The sequence below is a fragment of the Lepisosteus oculatus genome, chromosome 14, assembly GCF_040954835.1.
Source record: "Lepisosteus oculatus isolate fLepOcu1 chromosome 14, fLepOcu1.hap2, whole genome shotgun sequence".
Lineage (NCBI taxonomy): Eukaryota > Metazoa > Chordata > Actinopteri > Semionotiformes > Lepisosteidae > Lepisosteus > Lepisosteus oculatus.
In genome coordinates, this window is record NC_090709.1 from 53805139 (window position 1) to 53825897 (window position 20759).

The window sequence follows — 20759 nt, forward strand, 5'->3', positions numbered from 1 at the left end:
GTGAACGAACGGCGCTTTACAGAGGAGTACTGCCTGACTGGATCGTTGATGAACGACAGAGGTCACTCCGACCTCTTCTCGGTTTTCTTCAATGACTTACTAAGGATCTTCTTCACATTCACATACTAAGGATCTTCTTCACATTCGCCCATGCAGGGGAAGCCAGTTACACCAAAGCAAACGCAGGAAAGTGCAATTCAAGCAGAGACCAGGAGAGACTTGTTTACACCGAGAGTGGGCGGAGAATGGAACAATGCGCCCAGCCCTGTTGCCGGAGCCGATTCTTGATGAGATCTTGGGCTCTTGGGCTCTTGGGCTCACTAAGAAGCCCCTGCTGGATGCTAATCTTTCTGTTGTTCTTGCAGGTCCTGCACTGCATTTGAGCCAACAGAGCTCGTCCTGGTCTGTCGGCACAGCACAGCCCAATTGCGAATGATCTGCTCCGTGTACAGAAGGAACGTGCGTTTGGTACAAGAGTGCATGAAGGCACCGGAAATACATTGGCAACAAATGACCGGTCGCTCAAGACCTCTGTGACGTACAGGAGCGTGCAAAACGATGCTGTTTCCACCCAGTCTCGAACCGGGGACTTTTCAGGTGTTAGGTTGACGTGACAGCCTCTACACTACGGAAACCAGCAGGGACTGCTGCTGGTGTCTCGCTTGCATTTCAGGCTGAGAAAGGGAAGCGTCACTTTAGGAAGGGGGTGCTGCAGAGAGGAACAGAGGGCTCCGTGAAACAAAACGCTGAAACCCGGGATCGAACCAGGGACCTTTAAATCTTCAGTCTAACACTCTCCACACCCACCTGCCCCAGCCTTCCTGTGTTGCGGCATGAGCGCACCAAGAGGAGCGGGAGAGTGTTGCAGGAACGTCACTCAGAAGGAAAGCCACCCAGGTGCGCCCTCTGAGCTCTGTCCAGCGCATCTTCCTCGCATGGACTCCTGCCTGCGACGGGCAGGAAACAATTAGCCAGAACAGAACAACGCCCCATGGGTGTCTCATGACCACAACTTAAGTTATGACACGTGCAGGTGTGAGGGGTTGCAGGGCTACTTTGGAGCAGAGCTTGGGCGGAGGGGGGGCGGGAAAGCAGACAAAGAGGTGACACCTCAAGGTCTGCACGATCACAGCTCTCCGCCGACCCAGGCTTCCGCTCGATAAGCTACTAGACACACCCGCCCCTCCTCACACAGACCGTGGAAAAGCCCCCGAGTGGGAGGGCTCTCTCTTCCTCCCAGGAGCCCTTGGACACGACGCACAGAAAGGGCGGGGGGAGCTGCCGCCTGCAAACACGGCTCCAGGCAGGACTCCACTCCACAGGAGCCGCAGAGCAGAGCAGAGGAGATGGGGGCAGCTTAGCTCCTGTGCAGAGACCTGAGCTGTTGTTGCTGCGGACGCTGTCTTTTCTGTTCTCGGGGTAGGACATCAGGAAGCACATTGAAGCGCTGCGACATGCACTGTATAGATCCCGCCACTACTGGGCCCGATTTCCCCGGATTGAAACCGGGCTGAAACAGGCCTGTTTCGTTTGTTGCCACGCACACTGTTTGGGGATTCGCCTAGCGCTGTGATCGAAAAGACCCACTCACCTCTTAGTGTGGCGGGGTCTGCACAGTGTATGTCGCAGCTCATCCTGCTTTCACTTCAATGCACGTCCTGATGTACCCCGGTCTCCCGCGTGACAGGTGGGGATACTCGCCACTATACTAATGAGGAAGACATCGCTCTCTGCTTAGTGTGCAAAACACTTACTTGCAGCATTGTGGGTGCTGTGGTTTAAATGCTATTGGTTTGTGAACAGAATACCCCTATCCCAGTGCATTGTGCCACATTAAATAAACGCACGAGAAAAAGAGATTCAGAACGCAAAGCTGTGTCAGTGTTCTGTGTAAAAAATCGGTTTGAACATCATGGGAGCTGTTTTTAATAAGCTGCTGAGAAAAGAATATTTTAATCTTCTTGCTGTCAGTAGTATTGTGCATATAGTTGACTCTTACCTGAATGAAAACAGGACGTAAAGGAAGGGTTTCAGAATTCAGACAAAGCTTTATTCCTGTGCTTACAGTCTGAGGAATTGGAGACTGCGCTATTCTGTTGCCTATGGTCATATACGGGTTTTTCGCATGAAGCCGTATTGAACAGTATTTCTCGCGTTGTGAACTTGTGTATACAGCGGTCCCCCAGGTTCCAGTTAGTGCGTAATTACGCATCGATGAAAAACCGGAGGTTTAAAAAAAGATAATTAGCTCACTGATACTTTGATGTAGAGGCTGTGGAAATATCCACATGTCGTGGTCTTTAAAATGTATTTGGTTTGAAGGCGTTCTGTGCTTCCGTTGCGAAGATATGGACAAAAGAATATTCGTGATTGGTCAAAAAAATGTCATATAAACGAAAAAGTAAAGGCTGAGAAAGCATTCACAATGTATTTTATACACAAAGCAAGTATTCTCGCGATTCTAAGAGGTTTCGTGTAAACGCTACAGGCGTGCCAAAATCGTTTTCGAACTTCAAGCTAACTTTACTCCGGTCTGGTACCGTAGGTCACGTAGGTTAAAATCCCAGTCATGTTTTTTTTCCTATCTTGTGGTACATAACGTACCATTTCAGACTATCACAAAGGGCTTGATTTCGTTGAATGCATGTATTCATTTCCTTTCTGGAAAACTTGTATTTCAAGAAATTCACACAGCTTGCGAGAAATGAAATTCAATTCTTGATTATCAGTGCAGAAGATAATCTTTTTTAACCGGAAAGTTGTGATGCAAGACACGGACCCACCATTCCCTCTGTGTGGCGTGTTTGGTTGTTAACTGAAAGGTTGGTGGTTCCAGTTCAGGCGGCTTCACGGAGTCCCGCCTCAGACTGGAAGCAGGTTCTAATTAGACGCTGAGAACAATCCGGGTCTCTGTGTGTAATTGATTGTGTTGATTGAGCGGTAGTGCGACCATGTGTGTGGTAGCATAGTCCTGCTAGTATAAAAACCTAGTCACCGCGTTCACACTTTATGCTCTCTTGCTTCAACACAGTTTGGTGACCATAGGTCACGTAGCTTAAAATCCCAGTCATGTTTTTTTTTCCTATCTTGTGGTACATAACGTACCATTTCGGACTATCACAAAGGGCTTGATTTCGTAACATGCATGTATTCATTTCCTTTCTGGAAAACTTGTATTTCAAGAAATTCACACAGTTTGCGAGAAATGAAATTCAATTCTTGATTATCAGTGCAGAAGAAATATTGCCAGCTGGCAAAAAAAAAAATTAACCTGAAAGTTGTGATGAGAGAGATGGACCCACCATTCTGTCTGTGTGGCGCGTTCGGTTGTTCACTGAAAGGTTGGTGGTTCGAGTCCACCCAGGGACGTGTTTCTTTTGCGATGTAAACATTGTCTTTGCAAAGGTCGATTGGATTTCTCAGCGAAACCTTAACCATTTTAATATTTGCAGGAAATGTGAGTGCTTAACAGGTGTCAGAATCACCAGGAAATGTCCAATTACTGTATGCCCAACGTCGCAACTCCCCAGAAAACCATATTCACCCAAGAAAAAGTCGAGTCGTCATTTATACCCCCGTTGCATCCTCTGCTGAAATATTTTAAAAATACAATGCAGATTTGTTTAAGAACATGCAAGCATTGTTACATTAGCACCGTGCATTTGGACTTCGATATTTTGACATATTTACCTTAATTTTAAACATAAATACTGTACAATCTATTGTAATTTTGTTGTACTATTAAAATATGTTAGCTGAGGATGCAAAGGGGTGAAAGGGAAAGGTCAGAGGGTGTAGTAACACCAAGATTAGGATTGGTGGAGGTGATAAGGGTGTTGATGTTTTTTCTCTGTAGAGGATTTTGAGTTTTTTATCCTTCTCTGAAGTGAGAAACTGGAAGAGTTGGGAGTTGAGGGATCTGATGAGGTTAGTTATGAAAGGAAGTTGATATGGAGCTGTAAGCCGTAAAAACTCCTTAATGTCTTTGATGTTGTCATCAGTGATAAACTGCACTCAGCAAAGATAAAAAGAAAATGATCTTTGCTTACTGCCCTGTCTTTCTCACACATCAAGAAGTCTCCATAGCCGAAACATTGTGATTCTTTTCTTCTCTTTTCAGCTGGAATAGTCCTTTACTTGTTCCTTTGCAGCCTACGCATGCTGACGCAGCTACCCACCCGATATCTAACATTCTATAATCACAACTATGAATGTCCACTTTGGGTATTTTTTCCATGCTTATTTATTATTATTATTATTTATTCTGTCATTGAAGCATATTTTATGTCATACTGAAGTGTCATAATCACTGAAAAAATATTTTTTTCATTTAGAAAGTAAGAAAATGATAAATCACTAGGAATTGCATTTAGCCTGTTCTGATCTAGATTTTCTATATACTTTAACATGCCATGTGCACAATGTCACAACTCATAAATGAAACAGTGAAGTGTTGTAATTACAAATGTACATAGCGTCGGGACATTGAGATGTTTTGGTAATGAGGAAGGAGGGACATGCAATGTTCACAGGGTCAAATTTATAAAACGCTACAGTAAAATTTCTTGTATTTCGGGATTATGAGAGCCTGTTACATTGTGTCTCACACCTCAGTGTCAGAATTTTGAGACATTTTTATAACCAGGGGTGGGTTCATAGCAATAAGCAGAAAGTGCGATCATCCTTTGCTCATCCTCGGTTAACCATATATTCTCATATGCCATGTTCTGAATGTCCCATTTAAAACTGCTATATTAAAATTAAGACTTTTTATGATCAGAAGGCAAGGTTGTGGTAAATATGCATAAAGTGAAAGTGAACTTTGTCTTGTTATTGTGAGTTTTGAAAATTGGTTTTCGATTTTCTGAAATGTGTTTCACACAAAAATGCAATTTGGATAGTCACTACTTATATATTCCCCTTTACTGAGGATATGTACAGTAATCATCCCGATTAGTATTTTTTTTTAAATTACTGTAGAGAGCCATCAGAAAGGTAATGAAAACTTGCATTAAACAAAATCAAGCTGCATGTAATCATCCATAGTGAAACATTTTGTAAGACAAGACAAGAAGAAAGACACTGCTGGGATTTGAGCGCAGAATCTCCTGTTTAATAGGAAAACACTTTAACCAAATCAGCCAAGATGCTGTCAGAGTATTAACATCATGTCTGCATCAGTGATTACAGCTGACTATCGCTGGAGGACAGTGAAGTCAGCCTGCATAATGAGGGGGAAGAGACTGACCTCTGTGATGCACTATAGAGTTACACTAACCTTCTATCCAACTGTTCTATGCTGCATTCTATCCTAGTGGTAAATATTGGTTTCCGTGCGTGTAATATTCCTTTTTTTGTCAAATATTTTCAAGCACAAATTTTGCTGTTGAAAATAAGCCTTGTGGTTTTCAATGTTGTGATCACTTTCCCCCCAGTGTCACCCAAATTGATACATTGTGCTTTGGCAATTCTTCAGGCTATATAGTTTAGAGGAGCTCAGTTGAATTAGTTTGCGTATATAAAGTATTTATTTTCCCTTTAATCCTTTAAAACATATTACATTTTCAAAACATTGTATCTTTCTTCCTACTAATTGTAGCGGCAATGCTTGTTAATAAGACAGAATTAAGTGTTGCTGTGCTTTCCCAAATGAGGCCCGATCTCTCTCTTCACCTCTGTGGTGCAGCCACAGAGAAGCTATTCATGCAGGCTGATTTAAAGATGTTTTCTTTTGATAAGGGACAGCTCCCAAATGGGGATGCATTTAGCTAAGCCTGGCTATCATGATCAATGGGCATCCATTGGCGCCTATCTGTCTAGGGAGTGCCAGATGGACATCTGGACTGCATTCCTAAGTGTCAGGAGTAAGTGACTCATATCTCACCTTGATCAACCAATCAGGGACTGGTAGGGCCGAGTAACCCACGTGGGTCTCTGATGCCCATGAAACTTTCATCCAATGAACGAGCTGAAGTTCCTCCAGGTAAAAACAGGCAACAAAGAACTCCAAGACTATTCTAAAGGGAATTCAAAGAAGAATTCCAGGAGTGTGAGACAATTCCAGGGCAGGACGGCCCAGGAGCAGAAAGGCTCCCAAGGGCAGGACATTCTCGCAGAGCGCCTCCTGACCATCCTGAGACTCAGCCCGGACAACCACGGAACGGCCAGTGTGTCCGAGTGCCAGAACTTTCCTTTGTTCTAAGAGTCTAGAGCGGAGGTTGCCAGAGAGTAACCAGAGGATCCACCTGAGGTTAGCACCAGCAACAGGCCTCGTGAACAGGTCGGAACTATGGACAGCTGAATCACTATTCAGAACTAGCTCTTCATCAGGAACGAACCGGTCCTCTTCCTAACTTGCTGGGACTCACAGTCATCTTTTCTCCTGTGTGCAAACTTTGCTAGTTAAAGCCAACACTAACTAGCCGGTCAGTGAGCATCAGCAGCGCACCGTCGCAAGCCGCACAGCACAGCCTGGCACCGAGCCAGAGAGTGCGGATTGGACAGCAACAGCCTGCAACTGTTTCTTTGTGCCCGCAGGAGATCTGAATCCCCAGAGATTGGATGAGTATTCAACTTCACTGCATTACTGCTCGAGAATTCAATTGTTATCCCAACAAGAGTTATGTACTTGTTTTGAGTATCTAATGTAGAAGTTATAACCAAGTTCAATTACGAAACGGTTTAAATGAATGATATACTGAATGTATGTCCTCTTGATATATGTAACTCTTTGTAACTGACTGAATATATACCTTTTGTATTCTGATAACCCTCTCGATAAGATCTGTTTATATGCATATTTTATGTATCAATAAATGTATCCTCGTGTATTAGTACCTGTGTGTGTGCGTTGTTTGAGTTATATTGCATGGTTGGATTCTAAAGCCATCAAAAGAAACAATTTTGTGATTTACTGCTACAATTAATAATTGTCCAAGTAAATGCCCAAACCCTACAGAAGCATGCAAGAAAATGTGATCATTACCTATGGAATTTCCCACCAGTGTTGTGAGATCAAGATTTCAGTGGAGCACTGTCGTCTACGTCTTTAGCTACATGAGTTGGACATCCTCTTGTACACGGAAAGCAGATTGAGATCCTCTGACATGAAAAGTGCCAGATAAAAGCCGTTTCTCATCCTTTCTCTTAGTGGTGGAGCTATCGCATGTAAATGAGGCAACTTGCAAGGCGAGCAGGCTCGGTGCACACCGAACGCAGATGTCTCAGAGCAGTTGAGACGTGTCCAAGTGGCTGTCAAAGGACAGCACTTTGCCGGCGCCGTGGCTTAGTTGGCTAAAGCGCCTGTCTAGTAAACAGGAGATCCTGGGTCTGATTCCCAGCGGTGCCTTTCTTCCTGTCTTACTGTACAGAATTTATCCTTATTGGCAAATCCCATGCCTTTTCATTCAGGTGAATGCAAGTGTTCGTTTCCTTTCTGGAACAACTTGTTTTGAAAGAAATCTATACAGCTTGCGAAAGATGAAACACAAATCTTGCTTATCAGTGAAGAAGAGGAACTCCCAGCAGGCCAGCTAATACCAGCAAAGTTTTTTTTTCACCCTAACCCAGAGAATGGAGAAAAGCGAGGCGCCTGTGGCTCTGCAGTGTAATCAGTTCGCGAGTTTGGCGGTTAGCTGAAAGAGTGGTAAATGGAGCTCGCCCCAGCCCGTCCTTATTCTTTTAAAGAGGATAAAAAATTAACTTCGCCGCCATTACTACCAGCTTTAAAAGACTGCCATGGGCACGGAAAAAAACACACTACAGATGACTTTTCTGGAACCGAAGCAGAGATTCCTTTACAAACCAACTGATAAAGCTCAGCCAGTGAATACTGTTAACAGAATGTGAAAGCACGATCAACTTTGTAACTGCAACCACAGGAAAAACAGCAAGAAGCAGGCTCCATTCCCCATTTAAATCTGTCGTGCGAGGCATGCTTTTTGAACGCATGAAGTAAATCCCACGATCGCTTTTGAACTTGGACAAAGTACTTCCAAAGGAGCGCTATGCGCAAAGATTTAACAAGCTCAACCCCCGCCGACGATTCGGTGTGAAGAAGCAGAACATTCAAGTTTCACAGACAGAAGCGGCACGCCAGCACAGCCAACATTAAAACGGAGGGCACACTATGATTTGCATTGACACAAAAGGGATCTGGGCAGTCGTCGTTCCCTGCATAACGCAAAAAGTGGCAAAGCACTTTTGGGTTGAGAGGACGCAAAAAGGTTTTTGTTTTGTGCCTTGATGTCAAGCTGAGAAAGTATCTTTAAACACTCTGCTTAGTTTCTCGAGAGACTGCCAAAAAGCAGTTCCCTCCCTTTCGTCTGAAGCCAGCTGAAAGGGGGTCTCGACAGAAGCACCTGGCAGCGGTGGGATTCGAACCCACGCCCCCGAAGAGACTGGAGCCTTAATCCAGCGCCTTAGACCGCTCGGCCACGCGACCCGCTGTGTGTGATCTCTTTGTCTCATTACTTGCCCGGAGGAAGCCGGGTGGGTTTTGCTCTTGTCGCCCGACTTAGTGGCGTTATGACCGTGGAACCGACTGCACCTGCTTTTTCTGAGATGCTTCCCCTCTCATGGCGAGATCTCGACTTCTTTAACACCTCTGGATAAAGATCTTCTGTGGAGTAGGTTTCAGACCTCTGCGTACAGCACCCTTGATGTCATTTTATTTTTACAGCAGCCGCATCCGGAAAGTTGTGTCTTTTACGTTTTATTTGAACAACAAAACTACATACAATACAAACAAGAGCACATATAACGTATCAAGAAAATCGTCAGGGGCACATGCTATAATACAATTACACTTTATGAAAAACGATTACACAAGGTAAATAAAGATAAGGTCCGCACAGCTTGTTCTTACATTTCGAAAGAGTCCGTAAATACCCCTTGACGTCTATTTTGAACTGTTCAAACGTAGGACTCTTCCCAGACCATTTCACTTTATACCACATTCCTAAACGAGGATGCTTCTCCTGTTTTAGAACTATTTTGGGCGGTATGGCTTATACAGCACACCCACAGTATTCTAATGGTGGACTGCAGATCTGTGCTATAGTTCAGTCGAATTCAAAGGATCCAGCAATCGTACTGGATTTGACTGGGATTCTGAAATGTCTCTTGCAAAAGTATTCGGGTTTGCTTGAACCTTTGATACAAAAAGTGATCTGATCTGAAACTACCCAGCTTACAATCTCTGAGGTAGTTGTCACTAAACTCGGACGTGATGTGGCACACATGTGCCGTGTGCCTTTACTTTTGTAAAAAACTGGTATCGGGAAAAGTTTCTTAATATTTCTTTTGATTAGCATGCAAGAAAATGTGATCATTACCTATGGAATTTCCCGCCAGCGTGGAGCTTGAATTCACAACCTTGAGACTCAGTGTTCAAGAGTCACAGAAGAGGTCAGCCTGGTCTTCAGTTTGCCAACGATAAGCTCCGGCAGTGCTCCTCTGTAAAGCAGATTGTTCGGATCGGTTATGTGGGACGGCACTTCGATACTAAGATCGTTTGCAGCACACGCATGGTTTCCCCCATCACGCAAAAAACATAGACGAAGGAAGCTCTATTGTCTTGGGCTGCTGACTCCCGGATTTAAAGCGCTCTGGGTGCCAGCTAAGTCTCTAACAAGCACACTATAAAGACAGGAATTACACTTTGCGCACGTCACGCATGGAATGGCGAGGCTACTTGATCCAATATTATCTAGTCTCACCTCATATGGTGCCGATTCCTGGTTTTCATTTAAGAAAGAGCACTGCAAACACCGTAAACAGTGCAAAACGTGTGATGAAAGAAGTCTTTTCCCCCCTTTGTCTAAAGCAGAACACAGCGGAGTCATGCCGAGGGTTGTGAGATCAAGATTTCAGTGGAGCACTGTCGTCTACGTCTTTAGCTACATGAGTTGGACATCCTCTTGTACACGAAAAGCAGATTGAGATCCTCTGACATGAAAAGTGCCAGATAAAAGCCATTTCTCATCCTTTCTCTTAGTGGTGGAGCTATCGCATGTAAATGAGGAAACTTGCAAGGCGAGCAGGCTCGGTGCACACCGAATGCAGATGTCTCAGAGCAGTTGAGACGTGTCCATGTGGCTGTCAAAGGACAGCACTTTGCCGGCGCCGTGGCTTAGTTGGCTAAAGCGCCTGTCTAGTAAACAGGAGATCCTGGGTCCGATTCCCAGCGGTGCCTTTCTTCCTGTCTTACTGTACAGAATTTATCCTTACGGGCAAATCCCATGCCTTTTAATTCAGGTGAATGCAAGTGTTCGTTTCCTTTCTGGAACAACTTGTTTTGAAAGAAATCTATACAGCTTGAGAAAGATGAAACACAAATCTTGCTTATCAGTGAAGAAGAGGTGCTCCCAGCAGGCCAGCTAATACCAGCAAGTTTTTTTTCACCCTGACCCAGAGAATGGAGAAAAGCGAGGCGCCTGTGGCTCTGCAGTGTAATCAGTTCGGGAGTTCGGCGGTTAGCTGAAAGAGTGGTAAATGGAGCTCGCCCCAGCCCGTCCTTATTCTTTTAAAGAGGATAAAAAATTAACTTCGCCGCCACTACTACCAGCTTTAAAAGACTGCCATGGGCACGGAAAAAAACACACCACAGATGACTTTTCTGGAACCGAAGCAGAGATTCCTTTACGAACCAACTGATAAAGCTCAGCCAGTGAATACTGTTAACAGAATGTGAAAGCACGATCAACTTTGTAACTGCAACCACAGGAAAAACAGCAAGAAGCAGGCTCCATTCCCCATTTAAATCTGTCGTGCGAGGCATGCTTTTTGGCACGCATGAAGTAAATCCCACGATCGCTTTTGAACTTGGACAAAGTACTTCCAAAGGAGCGCTATGCGCAAAGATTTAACAAGCTCAACCCCCGCCGATGATTTGGTGTGAAGAAGCAGAACATTCAAGTTTCACAGACAGAAGCAGCACGCCAGCACAGCCAACATTAAAACGGAGGGCACACTACGATTTGCATTGACACAAAAGTGATCTGGGCAGACGTCGTTCCCTGCATAACGCAAAAAGTGGCAAAGCGCTTTTGGGTTGAGAGGACGCAAGAAGGTTTTTGTTTTGTGCCTTGATGTCAAGCTGAGAAAGTATCTTTAAACACTTTGCTTAGTTTCTCGAGAGACTGCCAAAAAGCAGTTCCCTCCCTTTCGTCTGAAGCCAGCTGAAAGGGGGTCTCGACAGAAGCACCTGGCAGCGGTGGGATTCGAACCCACGCCCCCGAAGAGACTGGAGCCTTAATCCAGCGCCTTAGACCGCTCGGCCACGCGACCCGCTGTGTGTGGTCTCTTTGTCTCATTACTTGCCCGGAGGAAGCCGGGTGGGTTTTGCTCTTGTCGCCCGACTTAGTGGCGTTATGACCGTGGAACCGACTGCACCTGCTTTTTCTGAGATGCTTCCCCTCTCATGGCGAGATCTCGACTTCTTTAACACCTCTGGATAAAGATCTTCTGTGGAGCAGGTTTCAGACCTCTGCGTACAGCACCCTTGATGTCATTTTATTTTTACAGCAGCCGCATCCGGAAAGTTGTGTCTTTTACGTTTTATTTGAACAACAAAACTACATACAATACAAACAAGAGCACATATAACGTATCAAGAAAATCGTCAGGGGCACATGCTATAATACAATTACACTTTATGAAAAACGATTACACAAGGTAAATAAAGATAAGGTCCGCACAGCTTGTTCTTACATTTCGAAAGAGTCAGTAAATACCCCTTGACGTCTATTTTGAACTGTTCAAACGTAGGACTCTTCCCAGACCATTTCACTTTATACCACATTCCTAAACGAGGATGCTTCTCCTGTTTTAGAACTATTTTGGGCGGTATGGCTTATACAGCACACCCACAGTATTCTAATGGTGGACTGCAGATCTGTGCTATAGTTCAGTCGAATTCAAAGGATCCAGCAATCGTACTGGATTTGACTGGGATTCTGAAATGTCTCTTGCAAAAGTATTCGGGTTTGCTTGAACCTTTGATACAAAAAGTGATCTGATCTGAAACTACCCAGCTTACAATCTCTGAGGTAGTTGTCACTAAACTCGGACGTGATGTGGCACACATGTGCCGTGTGCCTTTACTTTTGTAAAAAACTGGTATCGGGAAAAGTTTCTTAATATTTCTTTTGATTAGCATGCAAGAAAATGTGATCATTACCTATGGAATTTCCCGCCAGCGTGGAGCTTGAATTCACAACCTTGAGACTCAGTGTTCAAGAGTCACAGAAGAGGTCAGCCTGGTCTTCAGTTTGCCAACGATAAGCTCCGGCAGTGCTCCTCTGTAAAGCAGATTGTTCGGATCGGTTATGTGGGACGGCACTTCGATACTAAGATCATTTGCAGCACACGCATGGTTTCCCCCTTCACGGAAAAAACATAGACGAAGGAAGCTCTATTGTCTTGGGCTGCTGACTCCCGGATTTAAAGCGCTCTGGCTGCCAGCTTAGTCTCTAACAAGCACACTATAAAGACAGGAATTACACTTTGCGCACGTCACGCATGGAATGGCGAGGCTACTTGATCCAATATTATCTAGTCTCACCTCATATGGTGCCGATTCCTGGTTTTCATTTAAGAAAGAGCACTGCAAACACCGTAAACAGTGCAAAACGTGTGATGAACGAAGTCTTTTCCCCCCTTTGTCTAAAGCAGAACACAGCGGAGTCATGCCGAGGGTTGTGAGATCAAGATTTCAGTGGAGCACTGTCGTCTACGTCTTTAGCTACATGAGTTGGACATCCTCTTGTACACGGAAAGCAGATTGAGATCCTCTGACATGAAAAGTGCCAGATAAAAGCCATTTCTCATCCTTTCTCTTAGTGGTGGAGCTATCGCATGTAAATGAGGAAACTTGCAAGGCGAGCAGGCTCGGTGCACACCGAATGCAGATGTCTCAGAGCAGTTGAGACGTGTCCATGTGGCTGTCAAAGGACAGCACTTTGCCGGCGCCGTGGCTTAGTTGGCTAAAGCGCCTGTCTAGTAAACAGGAGATCCTGGGTCCGATTCCCAGCGGTGCCTTTCTTCCTGTCTTACTGTACAGAATTTATCCTTACGGGCAAATCCCATGCCTTTTAATTCAGGTGAATGCAAGTGTTCGTTTCCTTTCTGGAACAACTTGTTTTGAAAGAAATCTATACAGCTTGAGAAAGATGAAACACAAATCTTGCTTATCAGTGAAGAAGAGGTGCTCCCAGCAGGCCAGCTAATACCAGCAAGTTTTTTTTCACCCTGACCCAGAGAATGGAGAAAAGCGAGGCGCCTGTGGCTCTGCAGTGTAATCAGTTCGGGAGTTCGGCGGTTAGCTGAAAGAGTGGTAAATGGAGCTCGCCCCAGCCCGTCCTTATTCTTTTAAAGAGGATAAAAAATTAACTTCGCCGCCACTACTACCAGCTTTAAAAGACTGCCATGGGCACGGAAAAAAACACACCACAGATGACTTTTCTGGAACCGAAGCAGAGATTCCTTTACGAACCAACTGATAAAGCTCAGCCAGTGAATACTGTTAACAGAATGTGAAAGCACGATCAACTTTGTAACTGCAACCACAGGAAAAACAGCAAGAAGCAGGCTCCATTCCCCATTTAAATCTGTCGTGCGAGGCATGCTTTTTGCACGCATGAAGTAAATCCCACGATTGCTTTTGAACTTGGACAAAGTACTTCCAAAGGAGCGCTATGCGCAAAGATTTAACAAGCTCAACCCCCGCCGACGATTTGGTGTGAAGAAGCAGAACATTCAAGTTTCACAGACAGAAGCAGCACGCCAGCACAGCCAACATTAAAACGGAGGGCACACTACGATTTGCATTGACACAAAAGTGATCTGGGCAGACGTCGTTCCCTGCATAACGCAAAAAGTGGCAAAGCGCTTTTGGGTTGAGAGGACGCAAGAAGGTTTTTGTTTTGTGCCTTGATGTCAAGCTGAGAAAGTATCTTTAAACACTTTGCTTAGTTTCTCGAGAGACTGCCAAAAAGCAGTTCCCTCCCTTTCGTCTGAAGCCAGCTGAAAGGGGGTCTCGACAGAAGCACCTGGCAGCGGTGGGATTCGAACCCACGCCCCCGAAGAGACTGGAGCCTTAATCCAGCGCCTTAGACCGCTCGGCCACGCTACCCGCTGTGTGTGGTCTCTTTGTCTCATTACGTGCCCGGAGGAAGCCGGGTGGGTTTTGCTCTTGTCGCCCGACTTAGTGGCGTTATGACCGTGGAACCGACTGCACCTGCTTTTTCTGAGATGCTTCCCCTCTCATGGCGAGATCTCGACTTCTTTAACACCTCTGGATAAAGATCTTCTGTGGAGCAGGTTTCAGACCTCTGCGTACAGCACCCTTGATGTCATTTTATTTTTACAGCAGCCGCATCCGGAAAGTTGTGTCTTTTACGTTTTATTTGAACAACAAAACTACATACAATACAAACAAGAGCACATATAACGTATCAAGAAAATCGTCAGGGGCACATGCTATAATACAATTACACTTTATGAAAAACGATTACACAAGGTAAATAAAGATAAGGTCCGCACAGCTTGTTCTTACATTTCGAAAGAGTCAGTAAATACCCCTTGACGTCTATTTTGAACTGTTCAAACGTAGGACTCTTCCCAGACCATTTCACTTTATACCACATTCCTAAACGAGGATGCTTCTCCTGTTTTAGAACTATTTTGGGTGGTATGGCTTATACAGCACACCCACAGTATTCTAATGGTGGACTGCAGATCTGTGCTATAGTTCAGTCGAATTCAAAGGATCCAGCAATCGTACTGGATTTGACTGGGATTCTGAAATGTCTCTTGCAAAAGTATTCGGGTTTGCTTGAACCTTTGATACAAAAAGTGATCTGATCTGAAACTACCCAGCTTACAATCTCTGAGGTAGTTGTCACTAAACTCGGACGTGATGTGGCACACATGTGCCGTGTGCCTTTACTTTTGTAAAAAACTGGTATCGGGAAAAGTTTCTTAATATTTCTTTTGATTAGCATGCAAGAAAATGTGATCATTACCTATGGAATTTCCCGCCAGCTCGGAGCTTGAATTCACAACCTTGAGACTCAGTGTTCAAGAGTCACAGAAGAGGTCAGCCTGGTCTTCAGTTTGCCAACGATAAGCTCCGGCAGTGCTCCTCTGTAAAGCAGATTGTTCGGATCGGTTATGTGGGAGGGCACTTCGATACTAAGATCGTTTGCAGCACACGCATGGTTTCCCCCTTCACGCAAAAAACATAGACGAAGGAAGCTCTATTGTCTTGGGCTGCTGACTCCCGGATTTAAAGCGCTCTGGGTGCCAGCTTAGTCTCTAACAAGCACACTATAAAGACAGGAATTACACTTTGCGCACGTCACGCATGGAATGGCGAGGCTACTTGATCCAATATTATCTAGTCTCACCTCATATGGTGCCGATTCCTGGTTTTCATTTAAGAAAGAGCACTGCAAACACCGTAAACAGTGCAAAACGTGTGATGAAAGAAGTCTTTTCCCCCCTTTGTCTAAAGCAGAACACAGCGGAGTCATGCTGAGGGTTGTGAGATCAAGATTTCAGTGGAGCACTGTCGTCTACGTCTTTAGCTACATGAGTTGGACATCCTCTTGTACACGGAAAGCAGATTGAGATCCTCTGACATGAAAAGTGCCAGATAAAAGCCATTTCTCATCCTTTCTCTTAGTGGTGGAGCTATCGCATGTAAATGAGGAAACTTGCAAGGCGAGCAGGCTTGGTGCACACCGAATGCAGATGTCTCAGAGCAGTTGAGACGTGTCCATGTGGCTGTCAAAGGACAGCACTTTGCCGGCGCCGTGGCTTAGTTGGCTAAAGCGCCTGTCTAGTAAACAGGAGATCCTGGGTCCGATTCCCAGCGGTGCCTTTCTTCCTGTCTTACTGTACAGAATTTATCCTTACGGGCAAATCCCATGCCTTTTAATTCAGGTGAATGCAAGTGTTCGTTTCCTTTCTGGAACAACTTGTTTTGAAAGAAATCTATACAGCTTGAGAAAGATGAAACACAAATCTTGCTTATCAGTGAAGAAGAGGTGCTCCCAGGAGGCCAGCTAATACCAGCAAAGTTTTTTTTTCACCCTAACCCAGAGAATGGAGAAAAGCGAGGCGCCTGTGGCTCTGCAGTGTAATCAGTTCGCGAGTTCGGCGGTTAGCTGAAAGAGTGGTAAATGGAGCTCGCCCCAGCCCGTCCTTATTCTTTTAAAGAGGATAAAAAATTAACTTCGCCGCCATTACTACCAGCTTTAAAAGACTGCCATGGGCACGGAAAAAAACACACTACAGATGACTTTTCTGGAACCGAAGCAGAGATTCCTTTACGAACCAACTGATAAAGCTCAGCCAGTGAATACTGTTAACAGAATGTGAAAGCACGATCAACTTTGTAACTGCAACCACAGGAAAAACAGCAAGAAGCAGGCTCCATTCCCCATTTAAATCTGTCGTGCGAGGCATGCTTTTTGCACGCATGAAGTAAATCCCACGATTGCTTTTGAACTTGGACAAAGTACTTCCAAAGGAGCGCTATGCGCAAAGATTTAACAAGCTCAACCCCCGCCGACGATTTGGTGTGAAGAAGCAGAACATTCAAGTTTCACAGACAGAAGCAGCACGCCAGCACAGCCAAAATTAAAACGCAGGGCACACTACGATTTGCATTGACACAAAAGTGATCTGGGCAGACGTCGTTCCCTGCATAACGCAAAAAGTGGCAAAGCGCTTTTGGGTTGAGAGGACGCAAGAAGGTTTTTGTTTTGTGCCTTGATGTCAAGCTGAGAAAGTATCTTTAAACACTTTGCTTAGTTTCTCGAGAGACTGCCAAAAAGCAGTTCCCTTCATCTGAAGCCAGCTGAAAGGGGGTCTCGACAGAAGCACCTGGCAGCGGTGGGATTTGAACCCACGCCCCCGAAGAGACTGGAGCCTTAATCCAGCGCCTTAGACCGCTCAGCCACGCTACCCGCTGTGCACTGTCTCTTTGTCTCATTACTTGCCCGGAGGAAGCCGGGTTGGTTTTGCTCTTGTCGCCCGAATTAGTGGCGTTATGACCGTGGAACCGACTGCACCTGCTTTTTCTGAGATGCTTCCCCTCTCATGGCGAGATCTCGACTTCTTTAACACCTCTGGATAAAGATCTTCTGTGGAGCAGGTTTCAGACCTCTGCGTACAGCACCCTTGATGTCATTTTATTTTTACAGCAGCCGCATCCAGAAAGTTGTGTCCTTTATGTTTTATTTGAACAACAAAACTACATACAATACAAACAAGAGCACATATAACGTATCAAGAAAATCGTCAGGGGCACATGCTATAATACAATTACGCTTTATGAAAAACGATTACACAAGGTAAATAAAGATAAGGTCCGCACAGCTCGTTCTTACATTTCGAAAGAGTCCGTAAATACCCCTTTACGTCTATTTTGAACTGTTCAAACGTAGGACTCTTCCCAGACCATTTCACTTTATACCACATTCCTAAACGAGGATGCTTCTCCTGTTTTAGAACTATTTTGGGCAGTATGGCTTATACAACACACCCACAGTATTCTAATGGTGGACTGCAGATCTGTGCTATAGTTCAGTCGAATTCAAAGGATCCAGCAATCTTACTGGATTTGACTGGGATTCTGAAATGTCTCTTGCAAAAGTATTCGGGTTTGCTTGAACCTTTGATAAAAAAAGTGATCTGATCTGAAACTACCCAGCTTACAATCTCTGAGGTAGTTGTCACTAAACTCGGACGTGATGTGGCACACATGTACCGTGTGCCTTTACTTTTGTAAAAAACTGGTATCGGGAAAAGTTTCTTAATATTTCTTTTGATTAGCATGCAAGAAAATGTGATCATTACCTATGGAATTTCCCGCCAGCGTGGAGCTTGAATTCACAACCTTGAGACTCAGTGTTCAAGAGTCACAGAAGAGGTCAGCCTGGTCTTCAGTTTGCCATGATAAGCTCCGGCAGTGCTCCTCTGTAAAGCAGATTGTTCGGATCGGCTATGTGGGACGGCACTTCGATACTAAGATCGTTTGCAGCACACGCATGGTTTCCCCCTTCACGCAAAAAACATAGACGAAGGAAACTCTCTTGTCTTGGGCTGCTGACTCCCGGATTTAAAGCGCTCTGGGTGCCAGCTATGTCTCTAACAAGCACACTATAAAGACAGGAATTACACTTTGCTCACGTCACGCATGGAATGGCGAGGCTACTAGTTCCAATATTATCTAGTCTCACCTCATATGGTGCCGATTCCTGGTTTTCATTTAAGAAAGAGCACTGCAAACACCGTAAACAGTGCAAAACGTGTGATGAAAGAAGTCTTTTCCCCCCTTTGTCTAAAGCAGAACACAGCGGAGTCATGCCGAGGGTTGTGAGATCAAGATTTCAGTGGAGCACTGTCGTCTACGTCTTTAGCTACATGAGTTGGACATCCTCTTGTACAGGGAAAGCAGATTGAGATCCTCTGACATGAAAAGTGACAGATAAAAGCCATTTCTCATCCTTTCTCTTAGTGGTGGAAGTATCGCATTGTAGATTAAGCCGGCCCAGGGACGCCAAATATGTAATCATAGTGGCTCTCTGAAGGCACCAGTTCTGTAGGGTTTGGGCATTTACTGAGACAATTATTAATTGTAGCAGTAAATCACAAAGTTGATTCTTTTGGTGGCTTTAGAATCCAACCATGCGACATAACTCAAACAACGCGCACACACAGGTACTAACACACGAGGATACATTTATTAATACATAGCATATGCATGTAAACCCAACAGATCTTATCGAGAGGGTTATCAGAATACAAAAGGTATATATTCAATCAGTTACAAAGTGTTACACATATCAAGAGGACATACGTTCAGTATATCATTCATTAAGACCGTTTCGTAAACTGAACTTGGTTACAACTTCTACATTAGATACTCAAACAAGTACATAACTCTTAGGAATTAAATTGATATCAGCTGTAATGCATTGAAGTTGAATACTCATCCAATCTTTGGGGATTCAGATCTCCTGCGGGCACAAAGAAACAGTTGCAGGCTGTTGCTGTCCAATCCGCGCTCTCTGGCTCCGTGCCAGGCTGTGCTGTGCAGCTTGCGACGGTGCGCTGCTGATGCTCACTGACCGGCTAGTTAGTGTTGGCTTTAACTAGCAAAGTTTGTGCACAGGAGAAAAGATGACTGTGGGTCCCAGCAAGTTAGGAAGAGGACCGGTTCGTTCCTGATGAAGAGCTAGTTCTGAATAGTAATTCAGCTGTCCACAGTTCCGACCTGTTCACGAGGCCTGCTGCTGGTTACTCTCTGGCAACCTCCACTCTAGACTCTTAGAACAAAGGAAAGTTCTGGCGCTCGGACACACTGGCCGTTCCGTGGTTGTCCGGGCTGAGTCTCAGGATGGTCAGGAGGCGCGCTGCGAGAATGTCCTGCCCTTGGTAGCCTCCTGCTCCTGGGCCGTCCTGCCCTGGAATTCTCCTTTGAATTCCCTTTAGAATTGTTGCATCTGAATCTGAATCTGAATCTGAATCTCGTTGAATCTGAATCTGAATCTGAATCTCTCAGGCTCTCTGTGTTGCCTGTTTTTACCTGGAGGAACTTCAGCTCATTGATTGGCTGAAAGTTCCATGGGCATCAGAGTCCCACGTGGGTTACTCGGCCCTACCGGTCCCTGATTGGTTGATCAAGGTGAGATATGAGTCACTTACTCCTGACACTTAGTAATGCAGTCCAGATGTCCAACTGGCACTCCCTAAACAGATAGGGGCCAATGGATGACCATTGATCATGATAGCCAGGCTTAGCTAAGTGCATCCCCCTGTGGGAGCTGTCCTTATCAAAAGAAAACATCTTGCATGAATGGTTTCTCTGTGGCTGCACCACAGAGATGAACAGAGAAATGGGGCCTCATTTGGGAAGCTCAGAAACACTTAATTCTGCATTATTATTAAGCCTCGCCGCTACAGCATGTAAATGAGGCAACTTGCAAGGCGAGCAGGCTCGGTGCACACCGAACGCAGATGTCTCAGAGCAGTTGAGACGTGTCCAAGTGGCTGTCAAAGGACAGCACTTTGCCGGCGCCGTGGCTTAGTTGGCTAAGCGCCTGTCTAGTAAACAGGAGATCCTGGGTCCGATTCCCAGCGGTGCCTTTATTCCTGTCTTACTGTACAGAATTTATCCTTATGGGCAAATCCCATGCCTTTTAATTCAGGTGCATGCAAGTGTTCGTTTCCTTTCTGGAACAACTTGTTTTGAAAGAAATCTATACAGCTTGCGAAAGATGAAACACAAATCTTTCTTATCAGTGAAGAAGAGGTACTCCCAGCAGGCCAGCTAATACCAGCAAAGTTTTTTTTTCACCCTAACCCAGAGAATGGCGAAAAGCGAGGCGCCTGTGGCTCTGCAGTGTAATCAGTTCGCGAGTTCGGCGGTTAGCTGAAAGAGTGGTAAATGGAGCTCGCCCCAGCCCGTCCTTATTCTTTTAAAGAGGATAAAAAATTAACTTCGCCGCCATTACTACCAGCTTTAAAAGACTGCCATGGGCACGGAAAAAAACACACTACAGATGACTTTTCTGGAACCGAAGCAGAGATTCCTTTACGAACCAACTGATAAAGCTCAGCCAGTGAATACTGATAACAGAATGTGAAAGAACGATCAACTTTGTAACTGCAACCACAGGAAAAACAGCAAGAAGCAGGCTCCATTCCCCATTTAAATCTGTCGTGCGAGGCATGCTTTTTGCACG

General features: G+C 45.0%; 9 non-coding genes across 9 annotated transcripts; 5 read left to right on the top strand and 4 right to left on the bottom strand.

Moving 5' to 3' along the window:
• Positions 1–7274: 7274 nt before the first annotated feature.
• Positions 7275–7348, top strand: trnat-agu (transfer RNA threonine (anticodon AGU)). The gene has a single exon. It is a non-coding gene; the product is annotated as a tRNA-Thr (tRNA).
• A 1013-nt stretch (positions 7349–8361) lies between these two features.
• On the bottom strand, positions 8362–8443 carry trnal-aag (transfer RNA leucine (anticodon AAG)). The gene has a single exon. It is a non-coding gene; the product is annotated as a tRNA-Leu (tRNA).
• A 1678-nt stretch (positions 8444–10121) lies between these two features.
• trnat-agu (transfer RNA threonine (anticodon AGU)) lies at positions 10122–10195 on the top strand. Its single transcript has one exon. It is a non-coding gene; the product is annotated as a tRNA-Thr (tRNA).
• Positions 10196–11207: 1012 nt separating this feature from the next.
• On the bottom strand, positions 11208–11289 carry trnal-aag (transfer RNA leucine (anticodon AAG)). The gene has a single exon. It is a non-coding gene; the product is annotated as a tRNA-Leu (tRNA).
• Positions 11290–12967: 1678 nt separating this feature from the next.
• Positions 12968–13041, top strand: trnat-agu (transfer RNA threonine (anticodon AGU)). Its single transcript has one exon. It is a non-coding gene; the product is annotated as a tRNA-Thr (tRNA).
• A 1011-nt stretch (positions 13042–14052) lies between these two features.
• On the bottom strand, positions 14053–14134 carry trnal-aag (transfer RNA leucine (anticodon AAG)). Its single transcript has one exon. It is a non-coding gene; the product is annotated as a tRNA-Leu (tRNA).
• Positions 14135–15812: 1678 nt separating this feature from the next.
• Positions 15813–15886, top strand: trnat-agu (transfer RNA threonine (anticodon AGU)). The gene has a single exon. It is a non-coding gene; the product is annotated as a tRNA-Thr (tRNA).
• A 1008-nt stretch (positions 15887–16894) lies between these two features.
• Positions 16895–16976, bottom strand: trnal-aag (transfer RNA leucine (anticodon AAG)). Its single transcript has one exon. It is a non-coding gene; the product is annotated as a tRNA-Leu (tRNA).
• A 3111-nt stretch (positions 16977–20087) lies between these two features.
• On the top strand, positions 20088–20160 carry trnat-agu (transfer RNA threonine (anticodon AGU)). The gene has a single exon. It is a non-coding gene; the product is annotated as a tRNA-Thr (tRNA).
• The last annotated feature ends 599 nt before the right edge of the window (positions 20161–20759 follow it).